This window comes from Pipistrellus hanaki (genome assembly GCF_964339955.1).
Source record: "Pipistrellus hanaki genome assembly, chromosome: 1".
NCBI lineage: Eukaryota > Metazoa > Chordata > Mammalia > Chiroptera > Vespertilionidae > Pipistrellus > Pipistrellus hanaki.
Window position 1 is genome coordinate 138266243 of NC_140503.1, and position 20719 is coordinate 138286961.

The 20719-nt window shown below is 44.3% G+C and overlaps 1 protein-coding gene and 1 pseudogene across 3 annotated transcripts in view; one reads left to right on the top strand and one right to left on the bottom strand.

Moving 5' to 3' along the window:
* Positions 1-20719, top strand: part of DIP2C (disco interacting protein 2 homolog C) — a 377912-nt gene that overhangs the window by 87136 nt on the left and 270057 nt on the right. The gene's annotated exons all lie outside the window — the stretch shown is intronic.
* Positions 12797-13483, bottom strand: LOC311612487 (nucleophosmin-like; annotated as a pseudogene). The gene has a single exon. The product of its transcript is annotated as a nucleophosmin-like (transcript).

A 20719-nucleotide genomic window follows, 5' to 3' on the forward strand; every position in this document is an offset into this window, starting at 1 on the left:
TTGACTGAGAATCGAACCCGAGACCACTGAGCAACTGGCCAGGGTAGGGCAGGTAACCTTTAATGTTTCTCAGGTCAGACTTGAATTGCCAGGGCACATTCCTTGCAACCAGGTGGCCTCAGGCCTTTGAAGCTCCGGGTGCCATGAAGCTGTAGTCTGCGATTGCAGGGCTCCGAGTGCTCAGCCTGTCTCAGTTCCATAGAACTTAATTGGAGCTCTTTCTCCATCGCGTTTATTCTGAAGCTCGTCAAGGCAGGAGTTGGTGAAAAAGGCTGAAAAACTTAAGAATTTTCATTGTAATAGTTAGAACTTATGAAGAAACTTTGAATTACATAGTCATTGTTTTGCTTTTTTTCCAGCTGTGTTCCTAACAGTGCTGCTAATTATGATTTTTAAACTGCTGGATTAACAGTCCCCTTTTCAAGCAAACATCTGTGATAGATGAATTCTGTCTAGTGAGTTTTCTTAATGAATGTGAAATGTGATTAGCTCTGAACCAGTTGATACCAGTAGCTCTGGTTTATTTTATTTATTTATTTTACTTCTGTAGAGTATTCCACATGTGAACATACCATAATTCATCTGTTTTTATATTGATGGGATTAGAATTATTTGGTGTGTGTGTGTGTGTGTGTGTGTGTGTGTGTGTATTCAAGGCTTCAATTTTCCAGGATTTCCTTTTAGAAGATAAGCATGTTATAATAAGATAACCTTATCTGCCATTGAACTCTGATTATGATAACCTTATCCGCCATTGAACTCTGATTATGGCCATATAGAAAGACATGTGTTAGTAATAAAATACATAGAACCATTTTCTTGTATTTAGGTACCCACAAATATAGAACCTAAAATCATCCAAATGCTCCTTCAGATCTTAAATTTGTAATATATTTTGTTACTGTTTCTGCCAATTCAGTAAGTTATACAGAAATATGAGAATTTGAAGATACACATTTAGAACAGAAAGAAACAGCATTTTATTAATGACCCCAAATATATGGCTATGATTGCTTTCTTCTTCTTCTTATATGACCACTGTGTATATAACTTCAAATGTAACATTATTTCAATAAAGAAAATTTTAAAATATATTAATTTCTTTATTGATTAAGGTATTGCATATTCCTCCATTTCCCCCTTATACCTTTGTTGTCTGTGCCCATTGATTAGGCTTATATGCATGTATATAAGCCCTTTGGTTGATCTCTCCCCCTTATTCCCACCCTCTCCTAACTCCCCTAGGTCTGACTGTCTGATCGATGCTTCTGTGTCTCTGGATATGTTTTTGTTCATCAGTTTATGTTGTTCATTATATTCCACAAATGAGTGAGATCATTTATTATCTTTCTCTGTCTGGCTTATTTCACTTAGCAAAATACTCTCCAGCTCCATTCATGTTGTTGCAAATGATAAGAACTCCTTTTTTACCACAGTGTGGTATTCCATTGTGTACAATAGATGTACCACAGTCTTTTAATCTACTCATCTTCTGATGGGCACTCAGGCTGTTTCCAAATCTTAGCTATGGTGAATTGTATTGCTATGAACATAGGGGTGCATATATTCTTTCTGATTGATGTTTCTAGTTTCTAGGGATATATTCCTTGAAGTGGGATTACTGGGTCAAATGGGAGTTCCATTTTCAGTTTTTTGAGGAAACTCCATACTGATCTTCACAGTGGCTGCACCAGTCTGCATTCCCACCAGCAGTGCATGAGAGTTCCTATTACGAGGGTTCCTTTTTCTCTGAATGGTTGCCATCATTTGCCACTTGTTGAGTTGTTGATGATAACCATTCTGACGGGTGTGAGATGGTACTGCATTGTTGTTTTGATTTGCATCTCTGATGATTAGTGACTTTGAGCAGATTTTCATATGTCTCTTGGCTTTCTTTCTGTCTTCTTTTGAAAAGTATCTATTTAGGTCCATTGCCTATTTTTTGATTGGGTTGTTTATCTTCTTTTTGTTAAGTTGTATGAGTTCCCTGTAAATGTTGGAGATTAAACCATTATCATTGATAACATTGGCAAATATGTTCTCCCATGCAGTGGGCTTTCTTGTTTTATTGATGGTTTCCTTTGCTGTGCAAAAGCTTTTTATTTTGATGTAGTCCCATTTGTTTATTTTCTCTTTAGCTTCCATTGCCCTAGGAGCAGTATCAGTGAAGAAATTGCTTTGGCATATGTCTGAGATTTTTCTGCCAGTGGATTCTTCTAGTATTTTTTGTGGTTTTCTGTTGTATGTTTAAGTCCTTGATCCATTTTGAGTTTTTTTTTGTGTGTATGGTGTAAGCTGGTGGTCTAGTTTCATTTTTTTGCATTATCTGTCCCATTTTCCCAGCACCATTTATTGAAGAGACTATCTTGACTCCATTGTATGTTCATGCCTCCTTTGTCAAATATTAATTAAGCATAGTGGTTTGGGTCAATTTCTGGGTTCTCTATTCTATTCCATTGATCTATATTTCTATTCTTGTACCAGTATCAGGCAGTTTTGAGAACAGTGGCTTTGTAATACAGCTTGATAACTGGTATTGAGATCCCACCTACTTTGTTCTTCTTTCTCAGGTTTGCTGCAGCTATTCATGGTATTTTTTTATTCTAGATGAATTTTTGGAAAGTTCGTTCTAGGTCTGTGAAATACGCCATTGGCATTTTAATGGGAAGTGCTTTGAATTTATAGATTGCTTTGGGTAGTATGGACATTTTGATGATGTCGATTCTACCAGTCCATGAACATGGTATGTTCTTTCATCTTTTTATGTCTTTATCTCTTTTTTCAGTGTCCTGTAGTTTTTCAAGTATAGGACTTTTACCTCCTTAGTTAAGTTTATTCCTAGGTATCTTAATTGTTTTGCTGCAATGGTAAATGGGATTGCACCGAGGAGGCATTCTAAGGTGACTAAGGTGTCATTGACCCGCAGTGAAGAAGGGAGAAGGTCGATGGTCCTGGCAGATCCAGAAGGTCCAGAGCTGTTTCCTTCAAGCTCCCCCGGTTCTGCCTGGGCGTTGTGACCATAGAATCTGACTTGACTTTCCTCAGGTGCTTGAGGGTGAACAGGGGTGGGCTGGCCTGCAGGGCAGAAAGCGGGGTCCAGTTCTGGTCCCTGAGCTCCTTGCATGGAACTGTGGAGGGCTGGGAATGGGGAGTTTCTGGAAGATTGCTCTGTCCAGACAAGGTTGGGCAGGAGGAAGGGAAAGCTGGCCTGTTTCCCCCTACCCCCTCCTCCTCCAGGATCCAGGGAGGTGAGGAGCCCCTGCTGGCTCAGAGGTGGTCCCTTGGGCACCAGCTCTGAGAAGGACTCCGGAGCAGTGCTGACCAAGTCCTGCCTCTTCTGTGACAGTGAAGCTTTTCAAACAAACAATATATATATATATATATATATATATATATATATATATATATATATATAGAGAGAGAGAGAGAGAGAGAGAGAGAGAGAGAGAGAGAGAGAGAGAGTAAGGGAGAGGGACAGAGAAATAGAAACATCAATGAAAGAATCAATGAGAGATCGGCCGCCTCCTGCATGCCCCTAACTGGGGATCAAGCCGGCAACTCAGGCATGTGCCCTGACTGGGAATCAAGTCACGACCTCCAGGTTTATAGGTCTACACCCAACCCCTGAGCCACACCAGCCAGGTGCTTTTCTCCATTTCTAAGTTCATCCTCTTATAGGGGTCAGATTCTTGAATTTTGTAAGGTTGTCATCCCTTGGTGAGTTTATCAACCACATGTGAAAAGTCAGGCACACTCTTTGTATTCATAGCTGGTGTTGATCGCACCAGAAATAGTGTTCTCTCTCTCTCTCTCTCTCTCTCTCTCTCTCTCTCTCTCTCTCTCTCTCAACTATTTGCAAAGTTAATTCTTTATACAATGAGGATGTGTCATGTTGGACACAAGATACAGCCTGTGGAAATACCATTGGTTTGGGAACCATGTTATTTGGACCTGAGCTGTAAAGATTTATGGTTAAATAAGGAGATAGCTGAAGTCTTTCCCAGCTCAAAGAATTTTATGAATTTCATTTAGGCCACTTGAGCAGGAAGGAAAAGGTTGCTTAAGGAACATTTCCAGAAATGGGGAATGCCGTGCCATGAACTCAATGGGATGAATGTATGACTTTCCCTGGTGGTCCTTTCGAAAGGGATGACACTCTGAATATGTACACTCTGGCATGATTGCTACTAAAATGTGGCCACGCCGTATGGGTTTTGTACAGAGTGGTCTGCAGGTGAGTATGCGAAATTCTCTTCATCTCACCGTCATTAAACGGTGCAGAATGATAGTGTTGATTGGTGCGTGGTGGTGTCCTAAGATGGGACTATTTTCTCTCTAATAAATGCTGCCAGATTTTATTCTCATCTGTCAGTAGAATTTCCAGGTTCCTTCTGTTTTTAATTTGATTACTAGTACAATCTTTAAAGGCAAGGATATGGAAGATAACCCGTCGAACTCAGTGGGGCTGAATTTTGCAATAGAAATAGACGATGAGCTCTTTCCGGCTCTGTGTTTGTTTCATGACAGTAGTAAACTCTCCTCCTGGTCGGTCAGGGCGAGCTCTCTTGTTTAATCTAAATGTGAGTCAATCAAAGCTGGCAAGTGTATTGTTTGATGCACCCCATGCCGCAGAGTCAGCGTCAAAGCTCTTCTGGACAGTCCTGGTTAAAAGGAGCGGCGGGGCCTCTGGTCACCTGGGGGTCACCATCAAGGGAAGCTCAGTGTGGGGGCGTTCATGGCTCCAGCCTTTGCAGCCGTGGCTCACAGATCTGTGTGCTTCTAAGAATCTTGTATTTTGAGTTAAAGTTGATTCCATTTGAGGCCATGTACTGTTTAGGACCCTTGTTTTGTACCGTGCGCTAGTTTTATGGACACCCCAATTTAGCACCTTCTTTTGTTCTTGTCCTAACATTTGAGTTTTCTTGTTGCTGGGCTCGCGAGGCCATCGGGGTGAGGGCCGCCTGTGGCAGGCCCTGGGCCGCCTCCCGCTGTCCAGGTTAGCGTCTCTCAGTGTGGCTTACGAAGGCATCCTCAGGAATTACCCTTCAGGGAGGGTCTGCTTTTCCTGAAGATCAGATAGCTCATCAGGGTCATTCCCAGTAGGGAAAACACCCTCACTCACTTTTTTTTTTTTTTTAATTTAACTTGGTATAAGTTGAATTCTTTTTTTTTTAATATATATTTTTTATTGATTTTTTTCCAGAGAGGAAGAGAGAGGAATAGAGAGTTAGAAACATTGATGAGAGAGAATCATCGATCAGCTGCCTCTTGCACATCCCCTACTGGAGATGTGCCCGCAACCAAGGCACCACTGAGCCAAATCAGTTTCGGCCTCACTCGCTTTTTTAAAAAAAATTCTTTGTCGAAACCGGTTTGGCTCAGCGGTAGAGCGTCGGTCTGCGGACTGAAAGGACCCGGGTTCGATTCCGGTCAAGGGCATGTACCTTGGTTGTGGGCACATCCCCGGTAGGGGGTGTGCAGGAGGCAGCTGGTTGATGTTTCTCTCTCATCGACGTTTCTAGCTCTCTATCTCTCTCTCTTCCTCTCTGTAAAAAGTCAATAAAATATATTTTAAAAAATTCTTTATTGTTAAAGTATTGCATATCTCCCCCCCCCCCACCACCACCTCTTCCGGCCACTCCCACCCCCCAGCACATGTCCTCACTCGCCTAGTGTCTGTGTCCATTGGTTATGCTTAGATGTGTGAGTACAAGTCCTTTGGTTGAATTGCACCTTCAAAGTATTTATCTTTTAGTTATAGTCCAACTCTCTTAATCTGAGGATAGTTTATGTTATAATTTTAATCCAACGGTTTTCGGGAGTTTTTAGGAATTTGATTCTGTTGTCAAATTGTTGGAGTTTGCTTTGAGATGTGCTGCTTTCCCCCTAAACATGTTCAAGTATCCCAGGTGCATTTGCCCGGGAGCCTTTACGGTTTCCCTGCTTTTGGGCTGCGCTGCTCACACCTCCTTCCAAGAAGCCTAGTATCATATAGAGCATTACTAGTTTGCTTTTGCTTCCAGACGGAATCATTTCTTTTTCCCACGAAGAGACATTTACTAAAGTAAGTAGTAAATTATACTCTGCTCAGGATAGAACATGGATCAATAGACAGAATAGAGAGTCCAGAAATAGGTCCACACCAATATGGCCATCGATTTTTGACGAGGTGAAAAGCAATTCAGTGGAAAATGGATAGTCTTTCCAACAAATGGCGCTGGAAGGATTGTGCATCCATATGCAAAAAAGAAAAAGAATGCCTTATACAAAAGTTAACTCTAACTGGATCGTATATTAAGTGTACAATGTAAAACTATTAAACTCTTGGAAGAAAACCTAGGAGAAACTCTTCTGGACATGAAGTTAGGCAAGCTGTTCTTAGATATGACACCTCGATTCATAAAAGAAAAAAATAAGTGGAGTTCATCTAAATTAAAAACGTCTGCTTTGGAAAACGTCTTGTTAAGGAAAATGCAGAGACTTAGTACACCCTGGGGGAAAAAATTATGAGCCACATCTCCCAGAAAGGAGTTGCATCTGGAATCTATCAGTGTATCAAGTGATCGATTGATTGATTCATCGATTATTGGAATGCCTATCTATCAATTCTGGAATATCTATCTATCTATCTATCTATCTATCTATCTATCTATCTTTCATCTATCTATCTCCAAAATCCAATACTAAGGAAACAAACAACCTAATTTAAAAGTGGGCAAAATATTTCAACATACACTTTATTGAAAAGAGTATAAGGGTGGCAAATAAATACATGAAATATTCAACACGACCAGTCCTCCTGAAAAGCAAGTTTCAATCATGATGAGATGCTTTTAACATCGATTAGAATGGTTGACAGAAAAAACACCGATGATACCACGTGCTGGCGAGGATGGGAGCGACTGGAACATCACTGGTGGGAAATCAGAAACCAGCAGCCGCTCTGGGAATCAGCCCGGCAGTTTCTTAAAGTCAGCGCACACTTAGCGTTTGACTCTGCAGTCGGGCTCTGGGTTTTAGCTCTGGGGCAGGGAGAGCTGCTGATGTTCAACCGAAATCTGTGCTCAGTGTTTACAGCCGCTCTGTTCAAAGGTGCCCCAAACAGGCGAAGAAACGAGCAAGTGCTGGTACATTCGTACCATGGAATATTGCTCAGCAGTGAGAACAAACGAATTTCCATGGGCTATGCACGGCACCTAGATGCTCCTCAGAGGCATTGTGCCGAGTAAAAGAAGCCGGTCTCAAACATTCTGTTCCATAAAATTCCACTTACGGGACATTCTGGAAAAGAAAACCATAGGAATGGAGGACAGATCAGTGGCCGCAGGAGGCACCTCTACTCTCTATTTCTGTGAGCTTAGCTTTTTTTAGATTCTCCATATAAGTGAGAACATAAAATTTTTGCCTTTCTCTGTCTGACTTATTTCACTTTGTATAATACCCTCAAGGTTGGTCCATCCCTGCTGTCACAAGTGGCAGGATTTCTTTCTTTCTCCTGGCTAATAATATTTGTGTGTCTGTGGTGTGTGGGTGTGTGTGGGGTGTGTTGCGGGGGGAGGGGGGAGGGGGAGGCAAGGGGGGGGGCAATGGACTGAGCAGTTGGATCCGGCCCTCTGAATCCGGGCCTTCTTTTTAAGGACACACACACACACACACACACACACACACACACACTGTAGCAGTAAATTCGGCGGCAGCTGTAGTTTCCGATTCCTGCTGTTTAGCGAGGGGAGAGAGAGAGAGAGAGAGAGAGAGAGAGAGAGGGAGAGAGAGAGGGAGAGGGAGATCAGAGTGGATGGGGGGATGAGTCCGCCTGTGATTATCCTGTGAGTGAGAGTAGACATTTCTTTCCCGGCTTCTCCCCTGGCGCAGCGGGTACCGCTGGGTGCGGGTGCGGACAGCCTGGGCCTCATTTCTCCTGTGCCCAGGCTGGAGGCCGGGCGGCATCTGTCCTCCCACCTCCCTCATGTCAGCCCGCCGCTCCGGGACAGGGCCGGCTGCGGGCCCAGGCCTCCTCCGGCCACGGGGCGGGTGTGGCCGGCAGCCGACGGGACAGTTACGGAAACAGCCTTCACGCGGGGCTCCTCTCCCCCCAGAGGCTGCCTGCTTTTAAAGGGTTGGAAATGTCACTTAACTCATTTCAATTTAAAGTGGGTCATTAAATTTTAATGTTTAAATTGATGGCTGTGTTTTATGACCTTTATTTGATTTCCTTCCCCATTGATTTTTCCTTTTCCCATTCAAGAGGCAGCGTTTTGAGGGAGAGAGCGGGATGCAGGCCCGTTCTGAGGATCTGCGGTGAATTCGAGAGCCTTTCGCACAGGCAGGGAGACCACCAGGGAGCCTGGGGTGTGTGCGCCGAACAGGAAAACCCTGCCCGGGGCCCTCATGCTGTCTCTCCCTCCTCTCCTCCGGGAACTGGACGTGAGGGATGACCGGCCTGCCCAGCCCCCCAGCCCCGCTGCCCCTCCCCCGAGTTCAGTGCCCAGTGGGCATGTCTTTCTGGCCGGGAATGTCGTCACTGACCTGTGTTCCCAGAGCCAGCTGTGCCGGGGACAGGAAGTGTCCTGAAGGGCCTTCCGGCTGGAGGTCAGTCATGCGCTGATTCAGGTGGAAATAGACCAGGGGAGTGTTGTTTTTTTAAATTTATTTTTATTTTTTATTGATTTCAGAGAGGAAGGGAGAGGCAGAGACAGATAGAAACACCAACGATGAGAGAATCATTGATTGGCTGCCTCCTGCACGCCCCTCACTGGGGATGGAGCCTGCCCTGACTGGAAATTGAACCATGACCTTCTGGTTCATAGGTTGACATTCAACCACTAAGCCACACCAGTCGGGCAAGGGGAGTGGTTTTGTGTGTTGCAGTGTGTGGTCTGGGCTATATACATAAGAAGGTGTGCACGTGTGGCGTGTGGTCTGGGATGTGTACATAAGAGGGTGTGCACATGTGGCGTGTGGTCTGGGATGTGTACAGAAGAGGGTGTGCACGTGTGGTGGGTGGTCTGGGATGTGTACGTAAGAAGGTGTGGTATGTGGTCTGGGACACGTACATATGAGGGCATGTGCACATGTAAGGTGTGTGTGTGCATGCGTGTACAGGAGCCCCCCAGATATCTTTCTGAAATACACACATGACTGCCCATGGTGGCTCTGACCAGGCATCTTGGCACCTTGCTGTCCGCAGGGACGGGTGACAGCTTTCTTCCCTCACTCGGCCTGTCTCTTGCATTCGCCCTGCTCTTGCCATCCTGGCTTCTTGATGGTTGGGTATTCTCAGTTTTGAAAAACTAGAATCAGAGCTCCACGCAGTCACTGCAGACCTGCAGGCCTGGAATGAGACCTGTCTGTGTCCTATGGAGAGACTCGCAAAGAGCCAGGCCGGTGGCGGCAGCGGCTGGTGGTGCCTGGCTGTCCCGCAGGATGGCCACGTGGCTGCTCCCCGGCGGCTCCTCTCTGGCCTGTCTACGCAGGCTGGTCAGTGGATGCTGAATTCCAGGCGGGTCATCTCCTTTCCCCACTTTCCTTCCCTGGGAAGGCTCCGAGACGCAGAGCCCAGGACAGGGCTCCACCCCAGCTTCCTGTTGGCGCACACGCTCTTGCCCCCACGCACACACACCGCTGGCCCAGGGCACGTTCCTCCTAGGAGCCGGGGGAGGAAGCAGGTTTGAGAGGTGCTGGGGTCTGAACCCAGGGAGAATGGTTTCTTCCCTGACCTGCTGTTTTCCTGAACATGCTTTTATATTCTAGTCCTGACACTTTTTTTAAATTAGGAAAATCAGGAATTGAGTTTCTCTTTAAGTTTCTCTTTATACTTGTCTGTTTGCCACCTGAGGGTTCTGCAAGCCCTCAGGCCGCACACAGCCGGCTCTCCGGGATGGATTTGGTGGACAGTTAGGGGGCAAGGGGTGGGCTTTGCCGTCCAGTCTGAGCCCACAGATTTTGGGGAGCTGACTACTGTAGCAAGTGCAGGGCGGTGAAGTGCGCAGTAGCACAGAATGGTACGTTTGTTTATTTTCACAAAATCCGTGGGAAATGTAAAACGCAAACCTGTGTTTTGGATTTAGGAGGGGCACCTGTTTGTATTGTGAAAAGACATCCAGTCCCTGAATTGAGTTCCAGACTCATGTCCCCAGAAACGGCGTGACTGAGCAAGGGTCAGGGTGCAGGACATGATGGGGAATCCGTCCACCGATTTCCTAAAAAACATGCCCCGTGGAGACTTTCCTGATGAGCCAAAACATTTCCAGAGGACACGTTAAGCCGTGGTTGCTGTTGTTTTAAAGGCTATTGTATGTTTCCTGTTGCTTTAGGAGTAAGTGGCCTGGGGAGGAGGGCGAGGTTCATGCACTTTTCCCTTTTCCTGTCTGAATATTGGACTTGTTGTTGTTGCTGATAGCTACGTGGGCGTGGAGTTGAGAGGAGGAGTTGAGAGCCGTGTCCTGTGGAAGCTCCTGCGGAGCGGGCCCCCTGCTCCGCTCTGTGCACCGGCGTCCGCCAGGCCGGGGCTGCGGTGTGACAAGGTCACCGATGAAGACGGCACCCAGCCCAGCGCCCCGGTTCCGTGGCTTACTTCCTGGGTCCTATCGGAAAGTGTCCTCTGGAAGGAGCGTCTGGCTGCGGCTATCGGCGTGGGCCCTTGAGATTTCAGTTTTTGGTCCATGACAAAATTGTCAGTGATTTTTTTTTTTTTTCCAATTTAATAAATAGGATGGAATTGGGCTTTTTAAACCTTCATGTTGTGCATTTAGTATGTTTCTGCATTAGATGCTTCTCTGTTAATTACAATCATGATGATAGAAGTTCCTTCCATTAATTGAGAGCTCAATGGGAGCTAAGCATTTGCATACCGTTAACGCGAAGAGAAAGCAGGGAAGGAGGCAGTGCTGTCCCCGAGTTACTCTGTGGAAGGTGGGGCTGAGATGAATAAGTGTGTCCGGGACCAGGCGGCCCAGCTGAGGGGAGCGGGCCTTCCCTGTCTCTGCTTGCTGCTCTGCAGCGCAGCCTCCCCGTCCAGCTGTTCCTTTTCGAACTTCTTACAACACTGTGTATATACTGAAATACGAATATGCAAAACGCTCTAGGGCCGTGGTGGGCAAACTGTGGCTTGCGAGCCGCATGCGGCTCTTTGGCCCCTTGAGTGTGGCTCTTCCACAAAATACCACGGCCTGGGCGAGTCTGTTTTGAAGAAGTGGCGTTAGAAGAAGTTTAAGTTTAAAAAATTTGGCTCTCAAAAGAAATTTCAATCGTTGTCCTGTTGCTATTCGGCTCTGTTGACTAATGAGCTTGCTGACCACTGCTCTAGGGGGTTTGCTATTTAAAAGAATCTTAGTGTAAAAGTTTGGTAATGAGTCCATGTGCAGAATAATGGTCTTTTATCCTCTGTGTAGGTCCTAAGCAATCATTTATCCCACCCAAACTCCTCTTGAATCTTATTCCCAGAGAGAGAGCCTGTAAGTACTACGGAGAGCGAGGGCTGCCACGCCCTGCGTGCTGTTAGAGGCGACCGTGCCGATGCAGACGCTGTGGAAAGCAAGCTGCCTTACGGGGTATCTAAGCTAATGCTTGTGATTACATTCCAGGGGAGTGATTTGCACACTTGTAATAAAAATAGGAAAGCATTCATTGCATCTCATACGAGTATTAAATAATTTCCTGAAGTTCCCTCCTTTCTCTGAAGTTAAAGTCTTCCACATCGTTTACAGAAGGACATGGTTTTTTTCTTGCCCACCTCCCCGCTGGCACATAAATCACACCACCTCCCAAAGCTGCAGCGGACACTTTGCTTATGTTAACCACCTGCAATAAAACAGGCATTCCCTCTATATGGTAGATTTCTTTATGACAAAAATGAGTGAATAATTACTGACCAGGAAAGTGTGCAGATTTTCAGGTCTTTTTTTAAAAAAAAGTATTTTATTTTATTTATTTATTTTTATTAACTTCTCTATTGATTAAGGTATCACATATTTGTCCTCAACCCCTCATTCCACCCCCTCTCCCCCACTCATGGCCCTACCCCCCTATTGTCCTTGACAACTGGTTAGGCTCATATGTGTGCACATAAGTCCTTTGGTTGATTTTTATGTTTTTAATATATTTTATCGATTTTTTTTTTTTTTTTTTACAGAGATGAAGGGAGAGGGGTAGAGAGTTAGAAACATCAGTGAAAGAGGAACATAGACCAGCTGCCTCCTGTGCATCCCCTACCGGGGATGTGCCCACAACCAAGGTACATGCCCTTGACCGGAATTGAACTTGGGACCCTCCAGTCTGCAGGCCGATGCTCTTTCCACTGAGCCAAACCGGTTAGGGTGATTGTCAAGTCTGTTGATATAAACACCGACTTTCTCCCCTGAGCAGGAGGTGCATGCATTTTCACTCCGCGCCTCGGGCTCCAGTGTTCCTAGCGGGTGCGTGTGGCCCCTGGTGTCACCGCTGGGAGGATGAACATCCTCTGTGAGGGTGCGGGAGGTTTGCGGAGGAAGGGTTTGCTCTGCACACACTGGGGTTTCAGGAATAAAGGATACACTGTTAATACAATGGCACTTTTTCTTTTTTTACTTTCTGGTTCCAAATTTTATTTTTCCAATGGACTTGACTCGTGACTGCACAAGGAAAGGAAACCCACCAAACCTTTTAACTCACAAGACTCTTTCTACACTTGCTTGCACTTTTGCTTTAATGTCTTCTACAGAACTAGGTCTTCCAGTGCTTTTTCCCCCCTGTTTTTTATTTATTTTTATATTTTTATTATATAAATATTTTTATATTTATTATATAAATATTTTTATATTTATTTTAATTTTTTTAAGGATTCTTGACCTTTTGATCTTGGTGTTGACTATTTTGAGTCTTTAATTTTCTGGTTCGATTTTTGTGCATTTTTGGCTGGAGTATCTCTTATGGATTTCTTTACTGGAGCTTTTTCTTCAGCTTCCTCATCTTCTTACTCATTATCTTCATCTTCATCATCATCATCCTGCAATCCTCATTCTCTTCATCAGCAAGGTTTACTTTTTCCTCTGGAGCCTTGCTACCACCTGCCGGGGCAGAACGCTTTCCAGACATACTCAGGAGTTTCACACCCTCCTCCTCGTCATCTTCTGCCTCCGCCCCTTCCTCCACAGCTACTCAGTGCTGCCCCCTGGCACGCACAGGCCCCGGACCACTCGAAAACCCTAAGACCACAGTGGTGTGATCTCAAAGCCACCAGGGGAACTGTTGCTGAACAGACTTTTTCCAAGTTGCCAGTGTTCCTTTAACTGGACTGCTTTCCTAATTCATGACCTCTGCCTCAACAATGTGCAGTTCGTCCTTTGCACCAGCCTCTAGACTGACGGTTTGTAAAGATAATTGGTGCTCATTTTCATCATTATCCCCGTTAAAGGGATCGATCATCTTTGCCGGCCTTTAGTTCACAACCGAAAAGGCAGTTCTGGGGCCTCAGAGGGCTCATGCCCATGTCCATAGAATCTTCCATGGGGGTGGGGAGGGCGCACTTATGTGAGAGAGAAGGCGGGCGGAGATACATGGCTTCTGTGCTGCAGCACAGGTGCACAGGGCGGCACCACATCAGCAACTATGGCTCTTTGTCTAACACTTCCTTGACAGTATATGTGCCTTTGAAGGAAATACCATGCATTTCTGTGTATGCCATGTTTTGTGGGGGTAAAAGTGGTTACACAGTTTTGTAAATAACAAGATCTAACACATTTACAAGTTACCTGTGGTGATGTCTTTGAGAATATTATGATTGATATGATAAAACATTGTGTCTTTTTTTAATATGTGGCAAAATGATCTTAAATCCATATTATTTTGTTTACAAAGAAAAACCATACTTTTTTTCTGAAAATGGTAGCTGTGATGTACATCAGAAGTTTTCTCATCTGGAAATGGAAATTTGCTCTCATTGCTTTGCAACTAAATTGTAAGAACTCCTATATACAACGATTTCTTCGTTCTGTAGAAATTCTGAGCACCCAAAAGGATTTTTTTCTTTTTAAAAATATTTTTATTTCAGAGATGAGCAGAGGGAGAGAGGGAAGGAAGGAGGGAGGGAGGGAGGGAGAGAGAAACATCAATGATGAGAAAGAATCATTGATTGGCTGCCTCCTGCATACCTCCTACTGGGGATCGAGCCCACAAGCCAGGCATGTACTCTGACTGGAATCAAACCTGGGACCCTTCAGTCTGCAGGCTGATACTCCATCCACTGAGCTAAAATAGCTAGGGCCTACAAAGACCTTTTTCATAGCTCTGTTGTGTCATTACAGTGTTTGGTTCCATTTTATTAAACACAAGAACAGGTGAAACATGTGTCCTAGTGAGTCTAAGGACAGACACGTTCATGGCAAGTGGACGTGAAGACTCAGTTTGGAAACATTGTTCTTCCTAATATAAATTATATAACTGTTGGTTTGCCTTCTATCCCAAGTCACCAGGTTTCCGTGTTTGTAGCGAATGAACTGGCTTTTTACAGAGAGAATGTTCTGTATTGTTTGCATGGGAGCAGCTCTTCCTCAGATTTCCTCCTGGGATGCGGCCTCGTGGGAGCTGGGCTGGGATTGGTTGGCTCGTTTCTATCTCCTCAGAAAGTCAAGTCTGCACGCCCCTCCAGGTTGTCCTGTAACCATGGGCACTCTGATAACCAAGTGCCTGCTACACACAATGAATACCTAAGATGTTATGAGATTTCGGGTTTAGGCTGCACTTGGAGCAGCTGAGTTGGAGAGGATTGAATAGGGCAGGTGGGAGGTGAGGGCTTCTGAAGACAGGTTCCATCTCTCCTGCAGTGAGTGTGTGCAGGGAAGGGTGGAGATGGGAGGGAGTTGGGGGCTGGGGCAGCGCTGGCCCAGAGCTCAATACCACAGCCTCAGCCCCTGCTCACCGCGCACAGCCTGTCTACATAGCCTCACTGTTTGTTCACGTGCTCCCTCTTCGTGCTCATTCCACCCACAGGTCCAAATAAAGAACAGAGGATGCCACTACTTGAGTGATAACATTTTATTTAACTTTATCAAAAAGACATTAGAATTGTTTTTGTGTGATTCTTCCAGACAGCTATATTCCCATTGTACATGTTTGTGTTTATACCATCTGTGTACAATTTGTTTTTCCTCATGGTTATCTAAGTATTGCAATTAAGAAATCTTTTTTAATCAGCTTAACAATAACCCACAAGCGTCAGACCAACTTAGAAATCTTTTTTAAAAAATCTGAAAGTACATTTTTGAAATACAGCTTTAACAGGTCATGGACAGTTTTCCTTAGGTAACTTTCCTTGTTTTTGTATTTTTTTGTATTTTTGTATTTTCAGAAGCTTGTTTTTATTTATTTGGAGAAGAGTTCATGCCTTTATTTTTCTCTACAATGGCTGCTGTTTTAGTGACTATTGCGTTTATATATTCTGTTGACATACAGCAGCCTCACATTTAGAAAGTTGTGCTTTACTGTTTAAGAAAAATATAAATGTATGGGCTATTTATCTCTTTACTAGCTTATTTCAATAAAAGAAAAAACGTAAGTGGAGCGGCGCCAACATTGCATCAGAAAGGTCAGATCTGGTGCGTGGCGGGGCGGCAGGCACATTGCAGCAGCAGTGGGTGGGCTGTGCCCGCTGACGGGCCGCTGGGGAGGCGGACGGACGGGCTGCCCTGTGTCTCTTCCCGGGATGCTTGCCTGCTTCTCCAGGAAGTGAAGAATCATCCCACTCAAGAAGTTCATTAGTGACTTGGTTAAATAAGAGGCTTTGTCTCAAAGGCGGAGACATGAGGACAAGTTTCTTCTCTGGTGTCTCAGAAGAACACTGCCTGCTCCGCTGATGAGCCCGCGCGCACCTTCCGGAGGAGGAAAGAGCTGCACTTCTGTCAAGCCAGGCCTCCACGGATCACCGCGGGGCTCACTGTGTTTGTGTCACTAGCCGTGTTCGTCGGAATTCGTTTTTAAAACTCCTGTCTGAATATATGCGTGTGTATCAGGTGGTACCAGGAATAGGGCTCTAGCAGGCTCTGGTGCAGTACCGTCTGTCTTGCATGAGGAGAATAGGGTGAAAACGGCCGTTCTTTGCTGTGTAGTACATGAAATTTGGCACGTTGTTGGACCTTTCCGACAGTGAAGGAGCCAGTGCCTTCGCTGGCATTGTGCACGTTCATTTAATCGTCACAATCGCGTAGTCTGTTTTTCTCTAGAGGAGAACACTGAAATTTAATAGTGTCTGGGTGACTTGTGTAAGCAAAGGAAACTTTACAGTATATTAGCATCGTATCAACTATTTCGTTTTCCTTTATTTATCACACCCGTTGTTTATTACCACTTCACGAAATAAATGGGAAGTTGCCGCCAATCAGGAAATATCCATCCTCCTACTATTTAACTTCACTCATAGAGTGCGTTCTTCATCACGCTGTAGCAGAATCCTTCTAACGCTGCCAGTACAAACAGCTCAAGATAAACACAGCATCCTCTGTGTCAAAATTGAATGTGATGCATAAGTTCTGTTATGGAAGGATAAGAAAGACATCTAGGATGGAAGGAGAATAGAGAATGTTTACATAAACAGGGAAAATAAGAACTTTGTGCACTTCTCCAGATTTGGGACTTGAGGGGTAGGATGACTCAAAGCTGAGCTTATTTGTCTGTAGTTTTGGATTTTCAAATAAGTGCTTTGAGTTAGCCGTTTATTTGGGAATTTCCCTTTTGATGGACTGCCGCTAGAATAGTCTGATTTGTTGTTTTTGTTTCTCAGGACAGAAGGGCAGGCTGTCCCAGAGGCAAACTTCAGGTTCTACTTTTGGAGAAACAAGTTGTTTGCAACGTTTTAAAGGATACTTTTTCAGGTCTTCCCTCTTCAAAAATTAAAAAAAAAAAATCTTTGTGCTTAGTCTCATCCAAGTTTACTGTGCTATTTTACCACGAACTTATCATGGTTTTAGACTTTTATCATTCATGGTTACTTAATTTTCATATAAGGAAATCTTGTACCAGTTAGAGTTAAGTTTCTTGAAGGTTGAGAGTTATTTTATATTTTCACAAACCACCGGGCCATTTACATATGCCTTGGAAAGACAGCATGGAGTCCTTCCTCTGTGCCAGGAACGGTGCTAGCTGCTTAGGTGCGAAGATGAAGCCCCGGTTAATTTGGGAAGCTCTTGCCACCATCAGGGAGTGAGCACATGGACGACTTAGTGTGACCGTGTGTAAAAAATGTGTATACACTGTTATGGGGACATAGAAAATGGGATTGACTTGAAATTTACTTTTGCCTTTATTAATTCCTACTTAAAGTCCTGATGCCTTTTTTTTTTTTCTCCTCTTTAAAAAAAGTCATTGCTGATCACTGGTGAATTGGTGATAAACTATATTTATGTCTTTTAAATAATTTCTTCGTTCAGCTGGAGGCCATTCCCTTGTTAAGTGCCAGTAATGGGTCAAAAGATGGGTCAGTTTTACTGTGTCAAAGGATTATTAAACACCACAGGGTGCAGCCGAGCTGGATTTTGCTCATTCATGAAGTGTAAACTTTTTATCTCCTGCTGGTGGGCACACTCAAGGTGCAGGTGTGATTAGTTCAAACTTAACCTTTTTTCTTTTTTAATCCTCACCCGAGGATATGTTCCTATTGATTTTGAGAGAGAGAAAGGGAAGGGAAAGGAAGGGAAAGGAAAGGGGAGGGGAGGGGAGGGGAGGGAAACATCAATCTGTTGCCTCCCATGTGGACCCCGACCAGGGATTGAACCCATACCTAGGCATGTGCCCTGACCGGCGATCAAACCCAGAACCTTTTGGGTATGGGACGATGCTCCAACCAACCGATCCACCTGGCCTGGGCCAATTTTAAACATTCTGAGCAATGTCAGAAACGCAAAGATCATAATAAATGAAAATATGCGTATACCCCAGTTAGTGAATTAAATATCTTAAATGGAATGTGACGGTCAGTCTCTGTTTGTGACATTCTACACTATCTGTTATCATTTAGTTTCGTCAAAGTACGTATTTCGTTTTGCTAAACTGGGGAGAAAAGAGCAAACTGAAATGCACATGTGTGCAGTGGTTTCCGGGGGCCGGCGTTGTGCTGGGTAATTTTCGTGCCAGCTTATTTGATTCTCACACAGCCTTGTGAGGGAGGCTTGTTACTGAAGAAACTGCGCACGAAAAGACTGAGGCTAGAGAGGATAGGGATTCGTGGACAGTCACAGCCAAACCCATCCTTACCATTGCTTTCCAACACGCAAACAATTGCCAAAAGACAATTATGATGAAATACAGTTAATACAAAAGTGTGACTTAATCTGGGGTGAATCAGCAATTACTTCACAGCACGGTCATCAGACCGTAATTATGGATAAAAGCCACCTTCTTTGTGTCGTGCATGGGAGTGTCAGGAGGGAGTCCATTCACAGACACTTATGGGCTGTAACGAGGTGCTGGCACATTTGGATTACAATAGCCGAGTTGGGTGGAATCTTTGCCAACAAATGTGTGTAGTAATTTAAAAAATCTCCGTTCATTTTTGTATTAAAAAATTTGAGTTCTCAAGTCATCACAGCCGATGGCAGCAGGGCACACGGCTTGAGAGCAGTGCTGGGAATGCACCCCTCTTCCAGAAATAGCAACTGAGCTCGGGGAGGGGGATGCTCGACCTGAGGAAAATGCAAAATCATTAAAATTCTCAAGCGTGGCTGGTAAAAATGCTAACTCGGCTCTTCCTGCAGTGGAGCAGTCATGGGTAAGAGAAGATTGCATTTCATTGTTGAATGTTCTGAAAATGGCGCCAGAAGCCGGTGCCCTAAATTGAGTTCTCCCTGCTCTGGAGACCTGCTGGCGCCACGACCCTGCCTCTGTAGTCAGGTTCGAGGGAAATGCGCCCCTCGGGTCTCCCCGAGCCTCCCCTGAGCCTGGAAAAGGTGTGACCTCCAGTGCAGTGCTTACAGGTCTGAAATGATAAGTGTGCATGTACTCAGGGCCGTGACAGCTGCTTTTTCCTGCACACACCACCCCGTTGACTGTCTTGTGTGCATCATTCCTTGGGGACTATTTGCTGTTCAAGCCTAGACCCTCTTTCCTTCTCATCTCATGTGTCCGGTCTGTGAGGCATGTGCTGGTTCCTCATTTTTTTTTTAACATATTTTATTGATTTTGTACAGAGAGGAAGGGAGAGAGAGAGAGAGTTAGAAACATCGATGAGAGAGAGTCATCGATCAGCTGCCTCTTGCACACCCCCTACTGGGGATATGCCTGCAACCAAGGTACATGCCCTTGACTGGAATCGAACCCAGGACCTTTCAGTCTCCAAGCTGACGCTCTATCCATTGAGCCAAACCGGTTTCGGCTGTTTCCTCATTTTTTTTTTTTTTTTAAATATATATTTTATTGATTTTCTACAGAGAGGAAGGGAGAGAGAGAGAGAGCTAGAAACATCGATGAGAGAGAGTCATCGATCAGCTGCCTCTTGCACACCCCCTACTGGGGATATGCCCGCAGCCAAGGTACATGCCCTTGACCGGAATCGAACCCGGGACCCTTCAGTCCCCAAGCCGACGCTCTATCCACTGAGCCAAACCGGTTTCGGCTGTTTCCTCATTTTTGATGAGTGCTTGTGCCCATAGGAAGGAGCCTTTACCTACTAAGATCCTTCACTATTGGAAAACCTGGGTCTCTCTGCAGTGGAGCTTGCTGCTTAAACTGCCATAATCAATCAATCAATCAATTTTCCCCTTAAACTGTCATAATCAATTAATCAATCAATCAACCAACCAATCAATCTCTTTCTCTCTCTGATAGACCTACTTTCAGCCCTAGAAGGCTCCTAAGCACAGTTGGTTACATGTCTTAGTCCCTGGCTCACCCCTTTTGGAGGGGTGGGGCAAAGAAGATATATCGCAAAATTTATCATTCTCTTCTCTTTTTCAAACAAAGCTGCCTTGACCAGCCAAAATTTTCTGCAGTTATAGTTAGTGGTTTGGTATTTGCAAACATCAGTTAATATATGACCCTTAAGTCAGAATTTTATTTATTTTATAAAAGCATCACAGCCGAAACCAGTTTGGCTCAGTGGATAGAGCATTGGTCTGCAGACTGAAGGGTCCCAGGTTCGATTCCAGTTAAGGGCATGTACATTGGTTGCAGGCACATCCCTGGTGTGTGTGGGGCTGTAGGAGGCAGCTCATCGATGTTTCTCTCACATCAATGTTTCCCTCTATCCCGCTCCCTTCCTCTCTGTAAAAAAAAAATCAATAAAATATATTTTTTAAAAAAGCATCACAAAGGTCTTGCTAATTAAGTGTTTTACATGTAATTAATAAATTATACTTGTAATACGCTTAGGTCATCTTCCAAGTAATTCTCCAAGTTTTAAATTAGTGTTTACAACATTGTGCTCTACAATTTTTCAAGGTAAAGTTGAAAAGGTTACAGTATGGGAGTGAGTCCCTTTAGACCACTCATTTCTATTTTTAAAAAATTGAGATATAATTGACATACAATATTATATTAGTTTTAGGTATACAACATACTGATTTGATATTTGTATATATTATGAGGTGATCACCACAAAAAGCCTAGTTAACATCCATCACCATTCATAATTAAAGAATATTTATTTTTGCTTTAGATGAAAACTTTTAAGATTTACTCTATTAGCAACTTTCAATCTGCAAATAGTTCACTATAGCCATCATGCTGTGATGATATATTTTATAGATGGAGGATTGTA